At 38.8% G+C, this 16,534-nt stretch overlaps 1 long non-coding RNA gene across 1 annotated transcript; it reads right to left on the bottom strand.

Annotated features, from left to right (window-relative positions):
- Positions 1 to 802: 802 nt before the first annotated feature.
- Positions 803 to 14,932, bottom strand: LOC128778848 (uncharacterized). Its single transcript, XR_008424650.1, has 3 exons — positions 14,875 to 14,932; positions 12,110 to 12,260; positions 803 to 3,083 (listed from the first exon to the last, which is right to left on the bottom strand). It is a non-coding gene; the product is annotated as an uncharacterized LOC128778848 (long non-coding RNA).
- Between the last annotated feature and the right edge of the window lie 1,602 nt (positions 14,933 to 16,534).

Genomic DNA, 16,534 nt, shown 5'->3' with positions numbered 1-16,534 from the left:
CCTTTAGGCAAAAGACAGTTATTTGTTTTTGTATACATAGCAACAACCCCATGTCTAGCACATACATACATAGTTTCAGGATTTCAGACTCAAAAATGTTTTAAAATGACTGAATGAATAAAGAATGAGTAAGTTAGTGAGAGATAGGTAGGATTCCTTTGAATCAGGAGGTAAGTTTGGAGACTGAGAAAGAGTCAAAGAATCTTATGATTCTTTTTAAGAAAAGTTCAAGGCTACATGTCTTCTACAAAGGTAATAAATACAATTTAGGACACCTTTTGAGAATTTTTTAAATTGTCAAGTTTTATTTACTAAAATTATCTAAAAGATAATTTTATTCAAATTTTATAAATTATCTTATAAGCAGATGTTCATGTATTTTTATTGTTCATGTTTTCATTTGTGTTTATGATCATGTTGTTGTAAAGTGGAACTATTTTAATTATTCCTGGCTTTATCAGACAGGGGTTCAATCAGAGAATCAAGGCCATTAGGGATCTATCTATATGTCTGTCTATCTACCTATCTTTGAATTTGTTATAGAGATTTGACCTTACACAATTGTGGGAGCTGGTTAAAAAGCAGTCTCTAAGGGCACCTGGGTGGCTCAGTTGGTTAAGCTTCCAACTTCAGTTCAGGTCATGATCTCACAGCTCGTGAGTTCAAGACTGCATCGGGCTCTGTGCTGACAGTTCGGAGCCTGGAGCCTCCTTCAAATTCTGTATCTCCCTCTCTCTCTGTCCCTCCCCTGCTCTCTCTCTCTCTCTCTCTCTCTCTCTCTCTCTCTCTGTCTCAAAAATAAATAAACATTAAAAATTAAAAAAAAAAAAGCAGTCTCTATAAGTCTGTTTTCTTTCCGTTGATGCTGGAGCTTAGAATCTATGAGGCAGGCAGGGGCGCCTGGGTGACTCAGTCGGTTAAGTGTCCGACTTCGGCTCAGGTCACGATCTCGAGGTTTGTGAGTTCGAGCCCCACGTCAGGCTCTGTGCTGACAGCTCAGACCCTAGAACCTGCTTCGGATTCTGTCTCCTTCTCTCTCTGCCCCTTCCCACTTGTGCTCTATCTCTATTAAAAATAAATAAATCTAAAAATAAAATAAAATAAAATCTATGAGGCAGGCAGTCAGGAAGAAAAGATGGATGCAAAGTCAGGGAGGCCAAGAATTAGCTAGAACCACAGGCACAAGCTGGAATTTGCAAGGATGGACTGAAATTGATGTCAGTGTTTGTTCCTCTGCCCTTAGTGGTCTGGGAATCCTGGAGTGGTCAGGGGGCTTCACCATGAAGCTAAATAAACATGCCTGTCCCAGGAGTCAGAGAAACTGTAGGAGGATCTAGGGGGAAAAGTAGAAGAATTGTAGGCCCAGCCCCTGGCTTACACAAGTTGGGTGAGCCAGCCTATAAATGACAACATATGTGAGCTGCAAAATAATTGCTTCTTCACTTCTGGCTTCCAAATCTTGCACAAGACTATCCTTTGTGGCTTAACCTAACCACAAATATTCAAGAAAGGTCATTCTGGGAAATGTAGTTCAGGCTAGCCAAGTTGACACACTGCAAAGTCACCACACTGGCTTATGAAAATTAAGTTATAAGTTATATGTGTATGACAAATGACATCACAGCCTAGTGTATTTATTGCATATTTTCTGTGTTCTGTTCTTTGGGCGCTAACTCACTGAATTATCACAAACCAGTGCTGTAGGGACTGTGATTGTTCCCATTTTCCAGATTTGTAAACTAAATCACAAAATGGTTAAGTAACTTGCCTAAAGTCATAGAGCCAGTAAGTGGTAGCAAAAGCAGGATTTAAACTACCCAGGAGGGGCACCTGGGTGGCGGTTGGCTCAGTCTGTTAAGTGTTAAGCGTCTGACTCTTGATTTCAGTCCAGGTCATGATCTCAGAGTTCACTGGATCAAGTCCTGAGTCAGGCTCTGTGCTGACAGCACTGGGCCTGCTTGGGATTCTTTCTCTCCCTTTCTCTCTGCCCCTCTCCCGCTCACACTCTCTAAACAAACACACAAACACACAAACTTTTAAAAATAAAATAAACTACCCAGGCAATACAGCTTTAGAGCCTCTGCCCTTACCCATTATTCTCTGTCACCTCCCTGTAAGACAATGTGAGAAAAGTTCTCGCAGAATTGAGTCTAAAGATGGCCTAACGAAGTCTAAGCCTGTCAGATGCAAAAGGAGTCGGACCATAGCACTCAGCACCGATTTTCCACTGTGCACAACACAACATTGTTTGCCTGATTAATGATTCAAATTTTGCTTGAATTTACTTTTTATAGATTTAATATTTTGGTTTTATGTTGTATAAAAGCCACAGTGAAGTATAAGGAATTTACATGTCATTTATATTGCATGTATAACTTTTATGATGAAAAATCATCAAAACCAATGGCTCTCAAATAGTGAACATTTTTTTTAAATTTTTTTTTAACATTTTATTTATTTTTGAGACAGGGAGACACAGAGCATGAACAGGGGAGGGTCAGAGAGAGGGAGACACAGAATCCGAAACAGGCTCCAGGCTCTGAGCTGGCAGCACAGAGCCCGACGCGGGGCTTGAACTCACGGACAGTGAGATCATGACCTGAGCCGAAGTCGGCCGCTTAACCGACTGAGCCACCCAGGCGCCCCTCAAATAGTGAACATTTTAACTCATCTTGAGGCAAGCTGGGCTTGCCTTTGTTGTTGACAAAGAAAGGAGATGTGAGGAGCCAACACCTGAGTATATCATTAATAATTAGAGGAAAAACAAATGCACTAAAAATAAACAAATGAATCATTAGTTAAGCCCATAGAGAAATGTTTTTTTTAAAAACCCTGAATCTCTACTAAATAAGAGATGTTTTACCAGACGATACTAGTTTCTTGAATTAAATGTGTGTGCCATGTTCCTGGTACAATCACAAAAAGCCAGATTTTCACAACAAAATGCTTCCTCTTTGTCTCTGGGGCAGATTTATAAAATATTCCAAATGTGCTGTTGGAGGCAAAAGCGGTAGGAATCCAGGTACGTCAGGATGATTACGGTTGTCCGGTTGGAGCCTTCTGAGACGTCCTTGTGCAATTCTCTGTGTAAAAAGTAAAACATATTTGGAGTTTTCTGTGACAGTGGCTTCGCATTGCACAAGTCGTGAACTGCTTTTGATCACTTAACCATTTCCCCTTCCATGGACTGCCCACGTTTCCTCCACAGCACATCATGCTCCAGGAGAGGCGTCTCGTCTGTAACATGAGTCTCATTGGCCAAACGCTGCAGAATCACACTTGCCACGGAGTCTGCTTCTAACAGACTCACAGTGGCTCTGTCCTGAAAATTAATTTGTCTGAAATCCTGAAACTACAATTCTCTAAAAATACATTCAGCTTTAGGTAAAGTGTATTTTCCCAAACTGGTGTCTGCAGACCACCTGTCTGCCCTGGCTCTGGACCGTCTCTCGGCCTGTGTTGGATTCTGCTGGCCCCAAATTCCACAGGACCCGTGAAGCCCAACCCCACCTTGCCCACTGTTTGGAATCTTCTCTCATCTCTTATGGAGTCCCTGTCAATTCCCCACAAAACTCTCCCCCACCTTTCTTTTTGCCCCTCAATCAAATCAGCTCCCTCTCTTCTCACCACATCCTGACAACCCCCATCCATTGCCCTCTATCCTCCTTCAAAACACTCTGGCTGTACATGTACTTTGTCAACCTTTAAGTCTCAGAGAAATAGTCACCAGCTCCCATGAAATCCTTTCCTGACTCCACTGGGCAGTTAATTGTTTTTCCCTCAATGCTATGGTTTAGATTTCTTTTTCTTTCATTTTCTTCATTTATTTCTTCATCTATTTCTCCTTCCACTCCTCTTTCTTCTTCCCTTCTTCCTTCTTCTTCTCCTCCTCCTCCCCCTCCTCTTCCTCCTCTGGCCTCCTCTTTCTTCTTCTCCTTCTCCTCTTTCTCTTTCTTCTTCTTACTTGACACAAGGTATTACTATTGCCTCTTATAAAAGTTTAAAGTCCTGGGTTCCAATTCTGCCTCCTCCACTAACCATGTGACATTATTCCTGTCATCTAATCCAACAGTGCTTTCTCATCTGCAATATGTTAATAAAAATAATAAAATATAACAATAGTTTTGACAACACAACACAGAGTGCTTATGCTTACTATGTGCCAGGCACCCTTTTAAATGTGAATATATATTAATTTTTTAATAATGCAAAAGAGTGATAAAATAATTTCTAGCAAATTATGTAGCCATTTAAAAATAAGGAGGTAAAATATTAAACTATATCCATTATATAATATTAAGTGGAAAATCAAATTGCAGAAAAAAATATGTAACATGATCATCTACGTTAAAACTATGCATTAGATATACAAATAATAGCTCTCATTCTTCCCCTCTCTCTATACACACACATGCACAATTTGAAGTTTTACAAATCATGTGTTTATATATCTACATAGTTTAAAATTTTCAATGAGCATTTAAAAATAAAATAAGTAGGAGAAAATGACTATATAAAAACAAATTGGGGGGGGGGGGTGGTGCATGGGCGGCTCAGTCCATTAAGTGTCTTACTCTTGATTTCAGTTCAGGTCACCATCTCTCACAGTCATGGGATTGAGCTCCATGCTGGGCTTCATGCTGGGGATGGAGCCTGCTTAGGATTGTCTCTCTCTTCCTCTCCCGCTGCCCCTCCCCCACTCATTTTTTTTTTTTTTTACTCTCTCAATCAACAAATAATGATTTTGACAAGCATAGCAGAACTGGCAATTTAAATAAATTATATTCATGAAAGTAAAACCTTGGCTAGATATTTTCCTTATTCCAATCACAATTGAAAAAAAAAGATTTTTGATATACACTTTTAAGAACCGCCAACTAAACCAACATTGTGTTTTTCTAAATATCCCCAATGAGAGCATAGATTTCTAATTCGGGAATTTTTTTTTTTTTTAACTAGACAGTGGCATTTGTCATCATGGCTGATGAATAAAATTGCTAATGAGCCTGGGTAATGCCGATATTAGCCAAAACCATCACAGACTTTTCTCTCATTCAAAGCACTGTAACTTTTAAAGGATGTTTTATGAGTAACCGTTCATTCCTTTTATAGGATATAGAGACCTCAAAATGTTTCCAAAGTTTATTTCAAAATAATAAGCTTAATTATGTTTTATGGGAAGAAATCTGCATACTTACCAAAATTTCACTGCTCAGGTTCAGTTATTCTAGTTAGCTGCCAATTGGAATAAATTTCTAAAACTTTTCAATAATTTCATCAGTCCTAGAAGTTACTAAATAAATGCCTTACTTATCACTGAAGATTTTTCTTCTACCTTCTTTTAACAGTACATCTGTCATTTCATCTCTGCAAGTAACTTTTGAATATAAAGCATTTTGCATATTTATAATGTATTCTTGCATTGGAATGAAAATAACCTTTTATTATTTTTGCCTATAATTACCATCACAATGAATAGCAGATCTTAAGAGTGCTGTTACTTCAAGTTGAAACCCAAGACAGCAACACTCGCCACTTCCTTCCCCACCTCCAACATGTATCTGCATCTCTTTCATTCAATACGAGGAAACTTCCTCTAGTCTGAGATTAATCTCTCAACCCTCTCTCAGAAACTTGTTCCACCATTTAGATCTGTTCATCATTAATATCAGCCCCTCTTTTCACCCAGCTTTTGCCCCTCAGTGTTTAAATAAGTCAAGTCTCTTCCATAGAATGTTGAAAGATAGAGAGACAGAGACAGACACAGAGAGATATAGAAGACCTCGATCCCTACATCTTCTTCTAGTTTCTGACCAATCATTTGCTTCCTACTTTAAAACAATCATAGTCTCAGGGTGCCTGGGTGACTCTGTCAGTTAAGCCTCTGACTTCAGCTTAGGTCATAATCTCCAAGTTCCTGAGTTCAAGACCCATGTCAGGCTCTGTGCTGACAGCTCAGAGCCTGGGGCCTGCTTCAGATTCTGTGTCTCCCTCTCTCTCTGCTCCTCCCCCACTTGCACCCTGTCTCTCTCTTCTCTCAAAAATAAACATTAAAAAATTAAAAACATAAAATAAAGCAATCTTAGTGTCTTAAATTACCCACTTTCACATTCTTTTCAAGCCAGAGCACTTAGGGCTTGGCCCCAATCACTCCAATGAAAGTTTCAGTGATAGTCACAAATGAATCCATTTACTAACCCAAGGGATGATTTTCAGGCATCTTACCTGAATTTCTTGGCAGCATATATTTTGCCACTTTTCCCCACTCTTTGCTTGGAGCTTTTACTTTGCCTTTTGTGAAACCACACTCTTCCTGTTCTCCTTTTATCTGCAATTCCTTTTTGTGTATTTTGGAAACTCACCATTTAAACTTGATTCTCCACAGAATTTCATCCTGAGTTCCTCTCTCTTCTCGATCTATACACTTATCCTGATCATCTCTTCCTTGGTCAAGTCCTCAATTAATATCTCTACCTTTTGGCATCCTAACCTTTGACTCTAAACAGGTCTTTGTCCCCTGAATGCCAGTTTTAACTCATCATGAGACTCCACAAACTCTCTTATCCTCTATGCTCTCCCCTTTTGGCAAATGGCACTACTAGTTGCTAAAATAAAAAACATGGAGTCCTTCTAGAATTTTTCTCTCTACCTCATTTCCCATATCCATTGATCTTTAAGCCTTGCCAATTTTATTCATTAAGTGGTTCCTAACTATTACTTTAGGGATTTTTCCCTTATTTAGATTCCTATCATCATCTCATTGGATCTGCCTTTAGTTTTATCTCTTCCAACATACCCTCCCCAACTCCATCATAACTTATAAAAAATTTGTTTAATGTTTATTTATTTTTGATAGACAGAGTGTGAACAGGGTAAGGACAGAGAGAGAGGGAGACACAGAATCTGAAGCAGGCTCCAGGCTCTGAGCTGTCAGCACAGAGCCCAACACAGGGCTTGAACCCACGAACTGTGAGATCATGACCTCAAGTCGGAGGCTTAACTGACTGAGCCACTCAGGCACACCATAAAAAACTTTCTAATACACAAATCAATAACTCCCCATCAACTCCTAGATAAAACCCAAACCTAAGGCTGTACAAAATCTGGCCCCTGCCTACCTTCCCAATCTTATCTTCTCTCTAAATGCCACAGGCATCCTAAGATCTGGTCATACTCAACAACTTGTAGTTTTGTGAACATACAATATTCTCTCTTTCCACATGGTCCCATTACTTTCTTTCTCCTTTCTTCTTAGCTTAATCATTTCTTCTTTGAAAACACCTCAGTATCACTTCTACCAAGATATATTTTATTAGAACATCCTTAACCATATTACCCAGAATTAAAATAGGCAAACTTCCTGTGGGAATCCATAGATCTTTGCCTACATTTGTCACATCATATCTCTTGTTTACAAGTTCCAAAACTAAACCCAAAACAGAGTTAAAAATAGAGAAGGGGGAACTAAAGAGAATGCATTAAGTTAAAGTCAGTGGAAAGCCCAAGAAATAAATTTTAAAGCATATCTGAATATAGCAGCTTAACAAATGTCCTCAGGAGTCCATGTATTTTTCTCCATCTTTATTTTTCTGTGTTGGCCGTACTCTCAAGTAGGCTATCACTGCATGGTGGCAAAGAAGGTCATCAGCTGCTTTCTTAAGATTTCCATGAAAAGTCCTAGGATAGTTTCTCATTGAACTAGCTATAGCCACTTGCCTATTTTACTGAACACTCACACTGGTTAGGACAAAGATAACCTGACTGACCAGGCGTAGGTCACATACCCACTCTTGGTGGTGGGTTATGGGATAGAATCAGCGTCCTCTAAAATATGAACTAAGAGAAATTAGTCCATCCAAAAGGTGATGGGCATAGAAGGGTACATAGTCTACTATAACCCTTGTCATATTATATTATTATAGTGTGTTTATCTGCTCACTGATTTGTGAGACTTTTCAAGATATAGATTATGTTTTCAACTATGTAACCCAATTACAAAGTATACTCATATCGGTGTTCTTGTGAGAACTTCATGAAATAATGTATTTATAGCACCTATAATACTATCCAACCATAAAGAAAGAATAAAATCTTGCCATTTACAACAAAATGGATGGACTTTGAGGAGATTATGCTCAGTGAAATAAATCAGACAGAAAAAGACAAATACCATATGATCTCACTTATATGTGGAATCTAAAACACTAAATAAAAAACAAAAGCAGACAAAACAAGAACCAAGTCCATAGATACAAAGAATGGACTGGTGGATGCCTTAGGCAGGATGAGGTGGGAGAAATGAATGAGAGGTGTCAAAAGGTACAAACTTCCAGATATAAAATAAATAAGTTATGGGGACATAATATGTAGCATGGTGACTGTAGTTAATAATACTGTATTTTATATATAAAAGTTGTTAAGAGAATAAATCTTAAAAGTCCTCATCATAAGAAACAGTATTTTTGTAATGGTATGGTTATGATGTTAAGACACCGTGGTGATCATTTTGCACAAAAACATTGAATCTTTATATTGGACACTTGAAACTAATATAGTGTTATATGTCAATTATATCTCAATAAAAAAGCATTTATCACATAGATATACAAAACAATAAATATTAGCTATCACTACTGGTATTATTGTTTCACATACAGAGTGAAACATGAAATAAGCTCTATCTGTATAGTCAATGTACAGAAAAGGCCCATATGCATGATTGTCATAAGAGAAAATATTTTCACTTTCAAGTAACAGAAAGTCCACCTAAAAGTGAATTAAACTTAAGAGCACTTTTTATCTTACATAGCAAGGCGTCTAGAAGCCACATGGCTATAAGGAGATGGTTAAATCTGTGGCTAAAATAAGTACTCAGGGATCCAGAGTACTGCCATCTTTTGGTTTTGTCATGCTCAGAGGCTGGGCTAGTTCATCATCATAAGAGATTAATTAAGCTCCCAGCAACACATCTTCACATACCAGTGGCCTAGAGGTGGAAAAAGGAATATCTTTTTCCATGGATCTCTTTTTAAGAACAGAGAGTTTTCTTAGGATCCTTCCTTTCCCAAGCCAATTACTGCTACATATCGTTGGTCAGAACTGGTCAGTGAGACCACTTCAATTCTCACGGACCAAGCAAGATGCTTTCAAAAGGAGGACAGTATGCTTTCTAACTTTTGGGACCCTGTCAGTATGAAGGCAGGGGTGCTGGTGAAAAATGATGTCTGTGCATTTTGCAGTTATTTCCAAAGTAATATGTGCTCATTGTTGCAATTCAATACATCTGTGTGTTTACAGTAAAATTACTATTCACCCCTTTTGGCTCCTGATTTTATCCTGTGGTATACACACAGTGAACAGTTGGTATGTTTCTTATTTGTTCATACAAAAATAGGATCATGTTGGTGAGTTGGCTCCCCAAAATTGAGACATGCTATATATATTCTAGAACATTTTCTTTCTAATAGGTGCATATTCCTTCCATAGTATACTGTGCCAGTTATCAGTTCATTGCCTTTCAGGTCCAAGACCACTCTTCTTTGCCCTGTTTTATGATCCTGGATGCTATAAACATTTCTTCTTTGGGGCACCTGGGTGACTCAGTCAGTTGAGCATCTGACTTTGGCTCAGGTCATTGTCTAGTGGTTCATGAGTTTGAGCCCCACATCAGGCTCGCTGCTATCAGCCTGTCACTGCAGAGCCCACTTCAGGTCCTCTGTACCCCTCAACCCCGTCTCTGCCTCTCTCCTGCTTGTGCTCTTCAAAAAAAAAAAATATATATATATATATATATATATATTTTAATATATATATATATTTTTTTTTTTAATAAATAAATAAACACTTTTCCTTTAACACCTGGCTCAATTTTAGGCTCTGTCAATAGAGGGTGCTGGAGAGACACCTCAAAGCCAGAGTTGGAAGAAGGAATTTTTCTTCCTGCTTCCTGAGTGCTGTTTTTGGCATGGCAGCCAGTTAATGGACCTGGAAAAGGCCCCTAGTAGTGCTCATATCAGCACTGGGAGCTGCACATATCAGCATGGATGCTCCGTTAAGGTTTTCTGCCACCCTGAAGTTTTGGTCTAGGGACCAGTTGTAGTTCCCTCCGCAAGTTTCTTGCCATCAGCATGCTGCATGTTCCTGTGGCAGCCTCACCCTCTCTAGAGGTCTGAATCTCAGTCATGGGCAGAAGGAGGAGAGCTCTTTTAGATTCTTCTTTCCTTCTTCCCTCTTCTTCAGCCCAAAGAATAATAAATGTTTCATGCATCTGCTACTTCTCTACTTCTTATAGTTTTCTCTCCTTCTTCTAGTAGTTAACCACCTTTAACTGGTTAACCATTTTTCTCTGTTCATTTTTTTTTTAATATATGAAATTTATTGTCAAATTGGTTTCCATACAACACCCAGTGCTCATCCCAGAAGGTGCCCTCCTCAATACCCATCACCCACCCTCTCCTCCCTCCCACCCCCCATCAACCCTCAGTTTGTTCTCAGTTTTTAACAGTCTCATATGCTTTGGCTCTCTCCCACTCTAACCTCTTTTTTTTTTTTCCTTCCCCTCCCCCATGGGTTTCTGTACTGTTGTACTTTTTCTCTTCTCACTGGATTGTGACTGGTATGGATGAATATACTATAATTTAATTTAATCATACCCAGTGTATTCAATAGTTATGGTTTTGTTTGTATGTCCTGCTCTCCAATTATTATTTAATAAGTATTCATTGAGAACTTACTGTGTACCACATATTAATTTAAACACTAGGAATATTGTGGTAAGCAAGACTAATAAAGTCCTTACTTCATGGAGTTTACAGTCCAGAGCAAAGACTGAGATAATAAAAATAAATATAATATTCAAGATAGTGATAAATGCTGTGAAGAAAATATGAATGTTTAAGAGATTAGAGAGTAAAAATAAATCAAGGGATAGGGAACAATTGGGGTAAGCAAGATCAAGAAGGCCTTCACTGAGGAGGTAGCATTTGAACAGAGATCCAAATGATGGGAAAGAGTTGACAACAAACATCCATTGTGGCTGGATCATGGTGTCAAAGGAGTAGAGTGATATGTGGTGAGAAGTCAGCATATGATGCAAGGATACGTAGGTAATTGAAAGTTTGGATATCATTGTGAGGGTGATGGGAAGCCATTGGAATGTCTTTTTCAAAATTTATTTAAACACTTTTTTTTTAATGAGACAGAGTAGGGGGGGGCAGAGGGAGGGAGAAAGAGAGAGAGAGGAAGAGAGAGAGTGAGAGAAAGAGAGAGTGAGAGAAAGAGAGAGGGGAGAGAGAGAATCTTAAGCAGGCTTCACACCCAGCTTGGATCCCAATGTGGTACTCACTCTCATGACTGAGATCATGATCTGAGCTGAAATCAAGAGTCGGTTGCTTAACTGACTGAGGTAACCAGCCCCCACCCCTCCACTGGAATATCTTAAACAGAGAAGTAAAACAACCTACTTTACGTCTTCAAAAGGCCACTTTGGCTGTTGTATACAAAATAAATTCTTCAAATTACTATGCTGTATGCTTGAAATGAATATAACATCATGTGTCAACTATACCTCTAAAAAACAAAAAAGTAAAAAAAAAAAAAAAGGCATAAACTCTCTGGAGTCAAGAGTACAGACAGGTTATGCAAAGTTGGAGGCTATTACAATCATTCACAGAGAGATATTGTTGACTTGGACCAAGATGTTAGCAATGGATGCTGTGAACAGTGAAAGAGAATGAATGTAAGATAGAGCCTGTAGATGTTGCAGGTTGATTATATATAAAGAATGAGAAGTGAGGAATCAGAGATAACTCCTAGGTTGGGGCCTAAGCAAATAGTTAGCTTATTTGGGCCCTCCATTAGCAATTCTCAAACTTTTTGGTCGCAGGACAATTTTCTATTTTTAAAAATTATTGGGTAATTAAAAAAATGCTTTTGTTTATGTGGGATACTTATATACATATGTGTATATGAAAAAAATTTACTTTTTACTACATTAAAATAAAAACAAATACTTAAAATATTTCTTACTAATTCATTTAAAATAGAAATAAGTCCATGACATATTGACATAAATAACATACTTTATGAAAAATACCACATTTGGGGGTACCTTGGGTGGCTCACTCAGTTAAGCGTCCAACTTTGGCTCAGGTCATGATCTCGTGATTTGTGAGTTCGAGCCCTGAATCAGGCTCTGCACTGGCGGTGTGGAGCTTGCCTGAGGTTCTCTCTCCATCTCCCTCTTTCTCTGCACCCACTCTCTAAAAATAAATAAATAAACTTTAAAAAATAATACCACATTTTTATGAAAAATATTCTCCACAAAAATGTTTGGTGAGAAGAGAGGCATTATTTTCTATTTTTCAAATCTCATTAAGGTCTGGCTTAATAAATGACAGTCATATTCTTAAATCACCTTCTTCATTCAATTTATTGTGATATATTGTTTGGTTGTGGTACATGAAGAAAACTGTGTCTCACAGTTTCTCACAGTGTCTCACAGTGTCTCACAGTTAGATATGCAGTTAGGAAGGGGAGAGTTATTTTAATACCCTTTTCAGATAATTGCAGATATTATTCGATGTTACACTAAAACTTGATAAACGGTAGCTTCTGAAAGGTGAGCTGCAATGCTCCATATCAATGAACTTTTCTTAGTGTTATATTAAAATCCATTAGTTTGCCTTGCACTTTTAAAAAAAAAAATTTATTTATTTTGAGAAATAAAGAAAGAGAAACAGAGATCCAGAGCATGAGTGAGGGAGAAGGAGTGAGAAAGGAAGACAGAATCTGAAGCAGGCTCTGGGCTCTAAGCTGTCAGCACAGAGCCTGACACAGGGCTCTGAACTCACAAACCATGAGATCTTGACCTGAGCGGAAGTCAAAGGCCTAAATGACTGAGCCACCCAGGCGCCCCTTGTCTTGCAGTTTTAATGAATCTTTTATCTATACATGATTTTAATCACATGTATGTCCAGGGTTCCCCAGACCACACTTTGAGAACAACTGAATCACAGAACGTTAATCATTAACTTAACAAATATATATTAGGTTGTTACCCTATGTCAACACTGTTCTATGAGGTAGAAATACAAAGAAATGATTGAACATGACCCCCCTTGCTTTCTTAGAACTCACAGTTTTGAGCATATTACCCTGGAGGGCTCTTGGCCCTTTAAAGATACCACCGAGGAGACAGTTCCCTTCTCAAACAAAAATATTTTGTATGCCAAAAAGTCAAAACCCCAAACCATACTAGGGAGTTCTTACTCTCTGAAGAAAAAGACAAATGGCACGTTCTCAGGTATGCAAGTAGATGTAAGGCAATAAAACATGTTTATACACATACTTCCTGTATTGCTTTATCACTTCCAGCATCATGATAAACCGCCCATATAGATTACTAACTCTGACCTCTTCACACATTACAGTCAGATGCCAACATCTTTCTTTCAAAAAATTCCAGTATCCCCTGTATCATCTCCAACCTTCTTTATTCTTCCAAGAATATTCATAATAAACTATTGCTTCATGAAGTGACCTCACACATCAACTCCTTGAACTCTGTATACATTAACAAAGCCAGAATGATGTGAGATTAGGGGAAATCCCATATACTATCTGTGGCTGAGCATTTCCTTAATCTTGCCAACTTTTTTTTTTTTTTTACCTTCATCAACACTATGATATAATTATAATGTTCAACTATCATTTAGCTTCCTGATCTGGATATGAAGATGGATAGTTTAATCAGAACAATGGAAAAGTTGGTTTCAGGCTATAGTCCTTAAAATTTGGTTATGAGGGGGGTACCTGGGTGGCTCAGTCAGTTAAGCCTCTGACTTCAGCTCAGGTCATGATCTAATGGTTTGTGAGTTTGAGCCCCAGGTGGAGCTGTGCTGACAGCTCAGAGCGTGAAACTTGCTTCAGATTCTTTGTCTCCTTCTCTCTCTGCCCCTCTCCCCCACTCACACTCTGTCTCTCTCTCAAAAATAAATAAACATTATTTATTTATCTCTCTCTAGAGATAATAAACGTTATTTATCTCTCTCTAGAAGAGAGTGGGAATTTTCTTTGTGTTCACATTTACAAGTACTACATTTTCCACTTTACTTTTTTTTTTAATTTTTTTTTTTAACGTTTATTTATTTTTGAGACAGAGAGAGACAGAGCATGAACGGGGGAGGGTCAGAGAGAGGGAGACACAGAATCTGAAATAGGCACCAGGCTCTGAGCTGTCAGCACAGAGCCCGACGCGGGGCTCGAACTCACAGACCGTGAGATCATGACCTGAGCCGAAGTCGGCCGCTTAACCGACTGAGCCACCCAGGCGCCCCTCCACTTTACTTTTTAATTTTTATGTATTACATTTTATTTGTTTCAGTAATCTCTACACCCAATGTGGGGCTTGAACCCATGACACTGAGATCAAGAGTTCCACACTCTTCTGACTGAGCTCTACATTTTCTACTTTAATTAAAGCAAATGCTATATAAACATTTGTCAGGCTGGAAATAGGGAAGTCTAAATATGAGGAAATCGAGCGTCATAATTTTAACTGAAAAGTTCAGAGCTAAAAACTTATCTGGCAAGAAATGACAGTAAAGATGGAAATGACAATTAAAATTGCTCATGTAGTTAAAGGATAATCATTAACAAACCACTGAAAAAATAATTTCAGTCCTTCATTTTAAAATGAAAGAACAGCTCCAGCTGTTAAAGGACTAAATGTGATAGTAAATATGTAGCACCCAGAGCAGTTCCAGAACTTACTGTTATGCCCAGAATTTGTGATCCCCAAAGGCCACCAGGGAGTGGAGTCTGATGCAAAAGCAAAGAGCCTTTATTCGAGCTAGCTCGATCTCAATCCCCTACCTGCACCGACGCAACAGTGAGATGCCGGAGAGAGAAGGAGGGTTTCAAAAGCACAAAGGTTTTATAGGGATCTAGGGGCGGTTGGTGGGGTAATGGTCGTGGCCTTAGCCGATTGGGTCAGAGTCCCGTTACGCAGGTCGCCAGGCGTGGTTTGAACGGGAAGTTTGAACTGGAAGTTTGAACGGGTGAGTGGGAAGTTACTCAAGGGGAGGAGGTGTGGTCTGAGGTTTGAGTGGGAATTTCTTTCTGTGGCCATGTTGGGGACATAGTCACTCAAGAAGGAGGATACAGAACAAGATGGAGACACAGAACAAAATGTAGTCGGCCAGCCTAGGTCTGCTCTTTCACCTACTAGGACTCGACTAATGTTGATTCCTTTCCTTGCTCCCTTTCTGAACCTCTTCCAAGGATTATCCTTGGAATATACTCTTCTTGACTGGCTGAACAAAACAATAAATATCAATCATGCTGTTAATGATTCCAAGTGTTTTCAAAATGTTTTTCTCTATGCATTTCACTTTATCCAGTGAATACTGAGTACATACTACAAGTCATGTCCTTCCAAGTCCTGGAGATACGGCTCTGAATATAACTGACACAGCATTTGAGTCTCATGGGGAAGATAAGCATCCATCAAATAATTATGGAAATAATTAATTATAATCATCTCTATTTCATACCTTTTCTCCTTAATTCTTCTCATTGAGAAATATACCGTACACTTGGTTTATTTATCCAGCATATTGTCTATCCTTCCCACTATAATGTCTGTTTTATTCCTTGCTGAATCCACCAAGATTAATGCTTCACATATAATAGACATTCAATGAAAATGTTGAGAGAAATGCATGAATTATAATTTTAATAATCACTCTGAAAAAGTTAAGGATACTATGTGAGCCTATAACATGGGGGTTAACCTAGTGTTTTATACCAAGGATAAGAGAAAGAGGTCTCATTGTATATAAAAGAGAAATGAAGGGACTGGTCATATAAAAAAATGTAAGGAGGTAATTGACGTCTCTGAGAAGCCATAAGAAACTTAAGTGCTAAAATTGAGGTTAGAATATAGAAGGAGAAGAATCAGACGGATGAATACAGAGAACAAACTGACGGTTACTGAAAGAGCAGACCTAGGCCTGCCGACTAGTGAGTATGTCCCTGACATGACCGAAGAAAGAGGTTCCCGCTCAAACCTCAGACCACGCCTCCTCCCCTTGAGTAACTTATGTTTTCTAAGAAAGCAGGCTACTGATTGATGCATTCTTCCGAAGTCTAAGGTGGGAGGAAGGGGAGTATGAGAGGCGTGGAAAGTGTGAGTAGAAGAGGGAGGGCTTCTCTCAGGTAGGGGCCAGAGGCAGGAGCCCTCAATCCTGTCCAGGCTTAGAATGACATGGGAGCATTTTACCCCTCCCCAAACCAATTAATCAGAGTCTCTGGGGATGGTGTTTGGTGCTAGGTATTTATATAGCACAGCAAGGCTGACAGCCAATGGTTAATAGGTGACCAGTGAGAAACGTTCTGTATACACTGAGGCCGAACATGTTAGAGATCCTCAGACACAGTGGTTCTTAAACTTCAGGTGCATCAGAATCTCCTGGAAGACTTGTTCAAACACAGATTGCTGAGCCCCACCCCCAGAGTTTCTGATTTAGTATGT

This window comes from Panthera pardus, unplaced genomic scaffold, assembly GCF_024362965.1.
Source record: "Panthera pardus isolate Hobbes unplaced genomic scaffold, ASM2436296v1 HiC_scaffold_21, whole genome shotgun sequence".
Classification (NCBI taxonomy): Eukaryota; Metazoa; Chordata; class Mammalia; order Carnivora; family Felidae; genus Panthera; species Panthera pardus.
The sequence above is the reverse complement of the archived record's forward strand: the minus strand, read 5'-3'. Positions and strand labels throughout refer to the sequence as shown.